The sequence below is a fragment of the Lepidochelys olivacea genome, assembly GCF_965140295.1.
Source record: "Lepidochelys olivacea isolate rLepOli2 genome assembly, chromosome: 10".
In the NCBI taxonomy this organism is placed as follows: Eukaryota; Metazoa; Chordata; order Testudines; family Cheloniidae; genus Lepidochelys; species Lepidochelys olivacea.
This window is the reverse complement of record NC_140420.1, coordinates 69,266,045-69,277,208: the sequence shown is the minus strand read 5'-3', so window position 1 is coordinate 69,277,208 and position 11,164 is coordinate 69,266,045.

The window sequence follows — 11,164 nt, the reverse complement described above, 5'->3', positions numbered from 1 at the left end:
TGACTCCCAAGTTTACACACTCATTTAAAAATCTTTGCTATTGGGCTTGCAATTTCATGTGCCAGTTCCTTTAATATTCTTGGTTGGAGATTATCTGGGGCCCCCGATTTAGTCACATTAAGCTGTTTGAGTTTAATTTCCACCTCAGATGTGGTCATTAATTCTACCTCCATATTTTTGTTCCCATGAACCGCCCTGCCAATACCTCTAAGCTCTTCATTAGCCTTATTAAAAACTGAGGCAAAGTATTTGTTTGGGTGTTGGGCCTTGCCTATATTATCTTTAATCTGTACTCCATCCTCGGTGCTTAGATGCCACTTGTTTCCTTGTTTTCTTTTTATTTATATGGCTGTAGAACCTTTTACTATTGGTTTTAATTCCCTTTGCAAGGTCCAACTCTGCTTTGCTTTTGGCAGTTCTCACTTTATCCTTACACTTTCTGACATCCAACAGGGACCTCGCCTTGCTGATCTCTCCCATCTTCCATTCCTTGCAGACTTTCTGCTTTCTCTTAATCACCTGTTTGAGATGCTTGCTCATTCAATCTGGCCTGCAGCCCTTCCCTACATTTTTTCCCCCCTTGCTTGGGATGCAGGCTTCAGATAGTTTCTGCAACTTTGACTTAAAGTAATTCCAAGCCTCCCCCACATTCAGATCCTTGAGTTCTTCAGTCCAGTCCACTTCCCTAACTAAGGGTATGTCTACACTACGAAATCAGGTCAAATTTATAGAAGTCGTTTTTTTAGAAATCAGTTTTATATATTTGAGTGTGTGTGTCCCCACAGAAAATGCTCTAAGTGCCTTAAGTGCATTAACTCAGCAGAGTGCTTCCACAGTACCGAGGCTAGAGTCGACTTCTGGAGCGTTGCACTGTGGGTGGCTATCCCACAGTTCCCGCAGTCTCCGCTGCCCATTGGAATTCTGGATTGAGATCCCAATGCCTGATGGGGCTAAAACATTGTCACGGGTGGTTCTGGGTACATATCATCAGGCCCCCTTTCCCTCCCTCCCTCCATGAAAGCAAGGGCAGACAATCGTTTTGTCCTTTTTTCCTGAGTTACCTGTGCAGACGCCATACCACGGCAAGCATGGAGCCTGCTCGGGTAACCATCACCCTATGTCTCTTGGGTGCTGGCAGACACGGTACTGCATTGCTACACAGTAGCAGCAACCCATTGCCTTCTGGCAGCAGACGGTGCAATATGACTGGTAGCCGTCATCGTCATGTCTGAGGTGCTCCTGGCCACGTCGGCCGGGAGCACCTGGACAGACATGGGTGCAGGGACTAAGTTTGGAGTGACTTGACCAGGTCATTCTCTTTAGTCCTGCAGTCAGTCCTATTGAACCGTTTTATGGTGAGCAGGCAGGCAATACGGATTGCTAGCAGTCGTACTGTACCATCTTCTGCCGGGCAGGCAAGAGATGGGGATGGCTTGCAGTCCTTCTGCACCGTCTGCTGCCAGCCAAAGATGTAAAAGGTAGATGGAGTGGATCAAAACAAGAAATAGACCAGATTTGTTTTGTACTCATTTGCTTCCCCCCCTCCCCTGTCTAGGGGACTCATTCCTCTAGGTCACACTGCAGTCACTCACAGAGAAGGTGCAGCAAGGTAAATCTAGCCATGTATCAATCAGAGGCAAGACTAACCTCATTGTTCCAATAAGAACAATAACTTAGGTGCACCATTTCTTATTAGAACCCTCCGTGAAATCCTGCCTGAAATACTCATTGATGTAAAGCCACCCCTTTGTTGATTTTAGCTCCCTGAAGCCAACCCTGTAAGCCAGGTCTTCAGTCGCCCCTCCCTCCGTCAGAGCAATGGCAGACAATCGTTCCGCGCCTTTTTTCTGTGCGGACGCCATACCAAGGCAAGCGTGGAGGCCGCTCAGCTCACTTTGGCAATTAGGAGCACATTAAACACCACACGCATTATCCAGCAGTATATGCAGCACCAGAACCTGGCAAAGCGATACCGGGCGAGGAGGCGACGTCAGCGCGGTCACGTGAGTGATCAGGACATGGACACAGATTTCTCTCAAAGCATGGGCCCTGCCAGTGCATGCATCATGGTGCTAATGGGGCAGGTTCATGCTGTGGAACCCCGATTCTGGGCTCGGGAAACAAGCACAGACTGGTGGGACCGCATAGTGTTGCAGGTCTGGGATGATTCCCAGTGGCTGCGAAACTTTCGCATGCGTAGGGGCACTTTCATGGAACTTTGTGACTTGCTTTCTCCTGCCCTGAAGTGCATGAATACCAAGATGAGCGCAGCCCTCACAGTTGAGAAGCGAGTGGCGATAGCCCTGTGGAAGCTTGCAACACCAGACAGCTATCGGTCAGTTGGGAATCAATTTGGAGTGGGCAAATCTACTGTTGGAGCTGCTGTGATGCAAGTAGCCCACACAATCAAAGATCTGCTGATATCAAGGGTAGTGACCCTGGGAAATGTGCAGGTCCTAGTGGATGGCTTTGCTGCAATGGGATTCCCTAACTGTGGTGGGACCATAGACGGAACCCATATCCCTATCTTGGCACTGGAGCACCAAGCCGGCGAGTACATAAACCGCAAGGGGTACTTTTCAATAGTGCTGCAAGCTCTGGTGGATCACAAGGGACGTTTCACCAACATCAACGTGGGATGGCCGGGAAAGGTACATGACGCTCGCATCTTCAGGAACTCTGGTCTGTTTCAAAAGCTGCAGGAAGGGACTTTATTCCCAGACCAGAAAATAACTGTTGGGGATGTTGAAATGCCTATAGTTATCCTTGGGGACCCAGCCTACTCCTTAATGCCATGGCTCATGAAGCCGTACACAGGCAGCCTGGACAGTAGTCAGGAGCTGTTCAACTACAGGCTGAGCAAGTGCAGAATGGTGGTAGAATGTGCATTTGGACGTTTAAAGGCGCGCTGGCGCAGTTTACTGACTCGCTTAGACCTCAGCGAAACCAATATTCCCACTGTTATTACTGCTTGCTGTGTGCTCCACAATATCTGTGAGAGTAAGGGGGAGACGTTTATGGCAGGGTGGGAGGTTGAGGCAAATCGCCTGGCTGCTGGTTATGCGCAGCCAGACACCAGGGCGGTTAGAAGAGCACAGGAGGGCGCGGTACGCATCAGAGAAGCTTTGAAAACCAGTTTCATGACTGGCCAGGCTACGGTGTGAAAGTTCTCTTTGTTTCTCCTTGATGAAACCCCCCACCCCTTGGTTCACTCTACTTCCCTGCAAGCTAACCACCCGCCCCTCCTCCCTTTAATCATTGCTTGCAGAGGCAATAAAGTCATTGTTGCTTCACATTCATGCATTCTTTATTCATCACACAAATAGGGGGATGACTACAAAGGTAGCTCAGGAGGGGTGGTGGAGGAGGGAAGGAAAATGCCACACAGCACTTTAAAAGTTTACAACTTTAAAATTTATTGAATGCCAGCCTTCTTTTTTTGGGGCAATCCTCTGTGGCAGAGTGGCTGGTTGGCCGGTGGCCCCCCCACCACGTTCTTGGGCGTCTGGGTGTGGAGGCTATGGAACTTGGGGAGGAGGGCAGTTGGTTTCACAGGGGCTGTAGTGGCAGTCTGTGCTCCAGCTGCCTTTGCTGCAGCTCAACCATACACTGGAGCATACTGGTTTGGTCCTCCAGCAGCCTTAGTATTGAATCCTGCCTCCTCTCATCACGCTGCCACCACATTTGAGCTTCAGCCCTGTCTTCAGCCCTCCACTTACTCTCTTCAGCCCACCACCTCTCCTCCCGGTCATTTTGTGCTTTCCTGCACTCTGACATTATTTGCCTCCACGCATTCGTCTGTGCTCTGTCAGTGTGGGAGGACAGCATGAGCTCAGAGAACATTTCATCACGAGTGCATTTTTTTTCTTTCTAATCTTCACTAGCCTCTGGGAAGGAGAAGATCCTGTGATCATTGAAATACATGCAGCTGGTGGAGAGAAAAAAAAAGGGACAGCGGTATTTAAAAAGACACATTTTATAAAACAGTGGCTACACTCTTTCAGGGTAAACCTTGCTGTTAACATTACATACATAGCACATGTGCTTTCATTACAAGGTCGCATTTTGCCTCCCCCTACTGCGTGGCTACCCCCTCAACCCTCCCCCCTCCTCGTGGCTAACAGCGAGGAACATTTTCTGTTCAGCCACAGGTAAGCAGCCCAGCAGGAACGGGCTCCTCTGAGTGTCCCCTGAAGAAAAGCACCCTATTTCAACCAGGTGACCATGAATGATATCTCACTCTCCTGAGGATAACACAGAGAGATAAAGAATGGATGTTGTTTGAACGCCAGCAAACATACACTGCAATGCTTTGTTGTACAATGATTCCCGAGTACGTGTTACTGGCCTGGAGTGGTAAAGTGTCCTACCATGGAGGACGCAATAAGGCTGCCCTCTCCAGAAACCTTTTGCAAAGGCTTTGGGAGTACATCCAGGAGAGCCGCGAATGCCAGGGCAAAGTAATCCTTTCACATGCTTGCTTTTAAACCATGTATAGTATTTTAAAAGGTACACTCACCGGAGGTCCCTTCTCCACCTGCCGGGTCCAGGAAGCAGCCTTGGGTGGGTTCAGGGGGTACTGGCTCCAGGTCCAGGGTGAGAAACAGTTCCTGGCTGTCGGGAAAACCAGTTTCTCCGCTTGCTTGCTGTGAGCTATCTACAACCTCCTCCTCATCATCATCTTCTCCGTCTCCAAAACCTGCTTCCATGTTGCCTCCATCTCCATTGAAGGAGTCAAACAACACGGCTGGGGTAGTGGTGGCTGAACCCCCTAAAATGGAATGCAGCTCATCATAGAAGTGGCATGTTTGAGGCTCTGACCCAGAGCGGCCGTTCGCCTCTCTGGTTTTCTGGTAGGCTTGCCTCAGCTCCTTAAGTTTCACGCGGCACTGCTTCGGGTCCCTGTTATGGCCTCTGTCCTTCATGCCCTGGGAGATTTTGACAAAGGTTTTGGCATTTCGAAAACTGGAACGGAGTTCTGATAGCACGGATTCCTCTCCCCATACAGCGATCGGATCCCATACCTCCCGTTCAGTCCATGCTGGAGCTCTTTTGCGATTCTGGGACTCCATCATGGTCACCTCTGCTGATGAGCTCTGCATGGTCACCTGCAGCTTGCCACGCTGGCCAAACATGAAAAATGGTCCTAAGCCACCATTTTGATCCAGATCCGGGTCTGGCTTTACATCTCCAAAATTCCAAGGATATTCAGAGCCATGTCATCAGTTCAGCTCCTTATGGAAGTGAGGGACAGCGGCAACATTTGGCTTCAAATCTGGATGTCCCCAAAGTTCAGGCTTATTTTGCCCTGGGATTTTGATTTGGGGCCATCTCTCACATAAATCAAGGCAGATTTGATTTCTTTCTCTCTAAGGTAAAGAGTGGGTAATGTCTGTTTATTTTACTGGTTACAACCTGTAACTGTAACTCAGGTAGGCATATAAGCAACATGTATAGTAAAGCATCTCCCATTATTTACTAAAGTCTGGATACAGTGAAGGAGAGCTGGGGACTCCTAAGAGAAAATAATACAGACATGAAGTTTTATTTCATTGAAATAATTACTATCTGCTGTCTCAGCCTCAGGAAACTAGGTGGTGACTCCATAAGAAAGGCGCACAAAAAAGAAAAGGATAAAATGGCATGGCCCAGGAAGGAAATTGAATACATTCCCTGAAAAGTTGTTCATTCAGACTTTGTTCAGACCTCATTACCATCTGACAGCCCCGTGTCCTGATCTTAAACTGCAGTAGCCCTAAAGTTGTCTAGTTTTGCAAAGAGCTGGTAAGTTCCAAAAAGTGTGAATGCCCCTTTTCGATCTCAAGCCATTTCTTGCTCATGAGTGAGCGATTGTTGGTAACAGACATTACAAAAGTCATCACACACTGGATGTCAAGTATAGTATAAATTATAGAGGAACCTGATGGCCCATTTATTTCACTGCTCACTTCAGTGAGGTTGGAATCTTTCCCTTAGTTGGTGTAGGAACAAGTTTGCAGATTGGCTGACGAAAGGACAGTACTTAATATCAATACACTTTTTACAGGGGTTTTTTCCCTAAAGGATATTATAATGCAGTTGCCAATGTTCACAAGGGCAGTAGAAGATGATGGCAATTATTCATGTTTATCAGGGCATATAAACCCTGGAGCCCTATTCTCCCTCCAGAGGATGCAAGCTCAATGGGAGTTTCCTGTATCCTGAGAAGGCTTGAAACTGATCAAATTCTAGGCAGCCCTCCTCCCCCTTTCAGAACTTTTTGTACCAATTGATTAGTTTTCCTGAATTAAACAACCTTTTAAAAAAATGCAGCAGTAAGAGAGAAAGAGGAAGTCTGGAGGAGAGGATGAGGCTCAGAGAAGAGAAACATAAGACAAAGAAGAGCCAGGGTTGGGAGATCCAGCCAAACCAGTTGTAAATCCAAAACCGTATTTTCTTTATTTTACTCCTCACAAACAATTAACATCATCTATTTATTTTACAAATATGTTTCTGCTGTATTGAGTCATTTCATTGGGGAGAAAAATAGGGGTCCCTCCCCCAGTGTTTTTATAATGAAATATCCACATTTAAAAAAAAATTAAAAATCAAGAGATTTCCAAACTGCAAGCTTCCTCTGGATTCCCTCTTTGATCATATAAACAGGTGTCCATATTAGGTGGCCTATGCAAACTTGCAGAGAAAGTTGTAATACCCGCCAAAGCATTAAATGCTGATTGCATTTTCACTGTAGTTACACAGGCAGACTGATATGTTTTCCAGCTTCTAGACGTCACTTGTATCAGTGAGACATGCCTGTGTGCTTGCCAATGCACTGGCCTTTTGCCTCGTTTACACACAAACTGTTTGGCAGCAATTGCTAATTTACTAAGCTGCATGCAGTTACAGTGTGGTGTACTGTGGGCAATACTGGCTATGTGCCCCAATGCCTGAATGTCATTGATCTTGGGAAGGGTTCTGGTAACTAGAAGATCGGAGCTCTTTATCTCTGAGCTACAGATGAAAAGCTGAGAATAAAACATTTGAACCATGATCTTTGGTGGTAAAATTAGAAGTCTGCAATGATGCCAATTTACTAGACCTTAGTGTATAATCATAAGTAACAAAAGAAACAAGGAGCCATGTCAGAAACCGGGCCAAGAAATGTGCCGTTCAGTGCAGTAAAAATGTGCAACATGGTGTGTTAAGTGTGCTCTGCTTTTTTAGAATTATTCAAAAAACAACCACGTTAGTGGAAAAATAAATAAGACCTTTGAAAATCCCAATTCAATCATTCAAAATCATTGCATATGTTCCTCCTCCAGTGGCAAAACTTCCATTCACCTCAATGGGGCCAGCTTTTCACCCAGTGGACCTCGTTTGTTGGGAAAAAATTCACATCCTGGATCATTCTATACGTTGTTCTCCAATGTACAAGTGTATCTTCAGGAGGAGTTTGTACGCTGTGTGGTCTGGTACTTGTAGCCCACAGTGTATGTATAGTGACAAATTTGGCTTTTGAGTACAACAGTGTACATTAGCTTAATTCCAATAGAGCGAATGGAGTTACTCTGGATTTATATGGGTTTATCTCACAACAATATTTGGCCCCAAATAACCATGCCACACAGTAATAATGATAATTAACTCAGTGGGTGGAAAAAGAAAGGAAGATCTCACTGTGTTCTAATAAATGGCCTGATGAACATCAAAAGGAAGCTACTGCCCCAGGAGACTTTTAAATGATGTGCTGTGCCATGCATGACGTATGCGTGCCCCAGTTTTCTGTATCACCTTCCTTTCTTTTGTATCCGATGTTGACTGTGCTAACAATCAAGTATACTTTGACCTATAGTCTTGTGCAAGGTCTGGTAACATCTGGAAACAAAGTATCATCACGCTAGTTAAAATCAAATAATATACTGAAATGCAGTCTGTCTTACTGTAAAGTGACTTAATATCAAAATACAAGAACCCATTATCAACAAAGTTCTAGTGTTTTGTGTGTTACTTTTTAAAAAAATACAGTACACTGGTGAGTAATTTCCTCAAGCTATGACATCAAGTAGCTGTTTTTCTTACACATTGTTTGTTTTGATGAGTAGCCTTTAGGTGGGTATTCATGTATCAACTATTCTCTTCCTTTGTGAATTGTGGTTTTTTGCCCAGCAGTAAATCCAATTTCCAGAGGTAATCGGGAAACAACTCCTTCCAAACTACGCAAAAGATCTACTGCGTTTCCTGCACCCTTTATGTCTCTAATGCTAGTGGTTGAGTAATAGTTGGAGACATCAGTGTCTTCCATAAAGAAATGTGCTGACAACTGTTGCACAGAAGTTCATAAATTAACCTTTTTTAAAAAAAAAAAATCTGTTGTGATTTGTATGAGACTGTAATGAAAATCTCTTCCACTAAAAGCTTATTCTTTATAATAGCAGGATGCATTCTGTTTACGCATGTAATCATATTGTTTTCCAGCCGCAGCATATGCTGTCCTTCCTGTCAGTATTGCACATATAATAGTTCATTGTTTATTTACAGATTTCATATACAGTATAGACTTTCTGATAACTTCTGTGTAAAAGGAAAATATCTCTGCAATAATCTAGCATGATCTGTAAATTTACTGGGTACAAGCACTAGGGTGAAATTAGGGAAAAGTAAATGATAAAAGATGTATTGTTCTATTACGGTTGGCAAAGCAATGTATATTTAGGGTCACAGCATGTCCCTGATGGATGTTCAGAATGTCTCTTGACATCAAATTTTGGCACTGGTTCTGCAGTCTTTTCGCTAATAAATTCCCAGTTACCTAAAAGGTAGTCACAAGGAGCAACAGCAAGATTTAGCCCACAGGATTCTGGCTGTGGGATTATGAGATTATGCCCCCTGTTAATGATCTGCTGGAATTCTGCCATCCTCCAAAATATAAATATGGCAGCATTAATGTTGATGACTGTGGCTACTTCCCTACCATTAATTTGTATAGTTCATGGCTGTCTTCTTGTCTAGGTACGTGGATTTCTTCACATCAGGCTGTACTAATGAATGTGGAACAGATTCTGGGCTCATTTACACCAGAGTCAAACCAAAGTAACTCTTCTGAAGTCAGTGGACTGGATTTACACCAGTGTAACTGGGATCCAAATGTTCCCCAGAATAACTACCTTTGGGTCCCCCCCAACCCCAGGTCAGGCAAATGCTGAGCTGACATCCTCCTAGAAGCAATTAGCATTTTAATCATCTTTGTGTTTCAAGAATATGTTTCCTTTAATATTTAAGCTGTAAAATATGACAGGCGGTGCCAGGTGCATAGGATCATCTCATGCCTCAGGATTTTGTGAGGCTGTCAGGAGAAGCTGATAGCCTCCCTCATGACCTAAGAATGGCATTATCTCAACACGACCTTGTTAATAAGGGACTGGCAGGGGTTGGGGGCACACAGCACTGCCAGTGATGTCATTGTGAGTTGCACACATGGACCAAGAGCATGATACGGCCCAAGTAAATTCACTGTGATATCAGAGGTTTCTATTTGAAAACAGTGTGTATGGATTTTGATCTTCATTTCTGTTTCATTCAGCCACTAGAAGAAGCCTCAGTAACACACCAATAGCCACACCCTGTGAGGTTACCATACTCCATAAACTGAGCTGTCAGGCTTATTTTAGACTTTCTTGAGTGATACCCACCATCAGACACTATGGATCAAATTCTGGCCTCAGTTACACCAGTGTAAATCTGAAGTATCTCCACTTCACTCAAATGAAGTTAGTGGTAAAAGACAGATCAGAATGGGCCAAACACATTTAGGTGGAAGCCGCTATAGCTCCCATTAAAGTCTTTGGGTCAAAATTCAGAGGGGATATAACTAGTGCTGTACGGTACACATGCAGGGGTTAGGGAAGACTAGTGAGTAGCAAAGCAGCAAATCTTTTACCAATCTGGCATTCAGTGGGTATTGCAGAAAAAACCCCTGACGGGATAGGGGTATGTACAATGAAACAACCCTTCCCATCCCACTAATTTACATGCTGCTGTTGTTTTCCTGATACACCACACCTTCCCGCTTGTATATAAATCACATCCATTTTGCACACCCACTGCATATCGGATTGGTGGACATTTCATTCCTTTACCACTTACACCCATTTCCCACCTTCTTTACACTCTTGACCTGATCCTTAGCAGGTATAAATCATCAAAGCTTCACTGACTTTAATGCCGGTTGAAATTCTGGCCTCCTGTGTGTAATTTACGCACCATTTAGGTCACAGATGGGCTTGATGTTCTTCTTACACTGAGGTCAGTGGGTCTGAATCTTTCACCCCAGGTTATGGTTGACTTAAATGAGAATTACTTGCTGGAAGGATAAGGAAGGCTCAATGGAGTTACATCCATGCGAACTCCTAGTGTAAATGAAATAGGATCAGGCCCTGTGAATTTGCCCCATGCTGCTTTAACTCAGATTTTTTGTTTGAAAAGCTTTTGGAGTAGATGAAAACAGCATGTCATAGCCCTGTAAAGATGGTCACATGTTGGCTGCATCAAGCTTTCATGATACACCAATGTGGCCAAGATGCAAAAATAGTCTTGAAAATTACTAAGAACAAAACAGCTGCAGATTATGCCAAAGCGATGGAAATTTGAACTGTGTGAAATCATGGAATTCCCACCCCATAAAATTTGCCTTCCTGCCAAATTCTATTTGCTTGCTTGTTTGCTGGCTTGTGCCTCATAACCAAGTTCATGTTTTGCAAACATTTCCATTCTCAAACCACTTTCCCTTCAGAATGGCTAAAGTTTTGCTCAGAGTTGTGATCGCTGTCATGTGACTAGGTCTCAAAGTCCTGATCCAGTAAAGCGCTTGTGCAACTCTAACTCTGTAAACAATCCTCTTCACGTCAATGGAACTACTTAAATATTTACAGTTAAGCACATGCTTAAGTACTTTGCTGACTCAGAGCCAAAATCTGGCCAATTTCTGCAAGTAAAATGCCCAACTATCCCCAGTTTCAACATTGTAATGGTGTAGAAGCATATGTATAAATTGTAAGCCATTTCCTCATTTGAAGTATGGGAAGTAACAGTGATTTGTGAAGAAAGATCCTTCTGTGGAAGGGACACAGGGGACTTGAACTTGAATGATGAGGGTCAGTCACAGAAACTGAACAGAGTAAACACA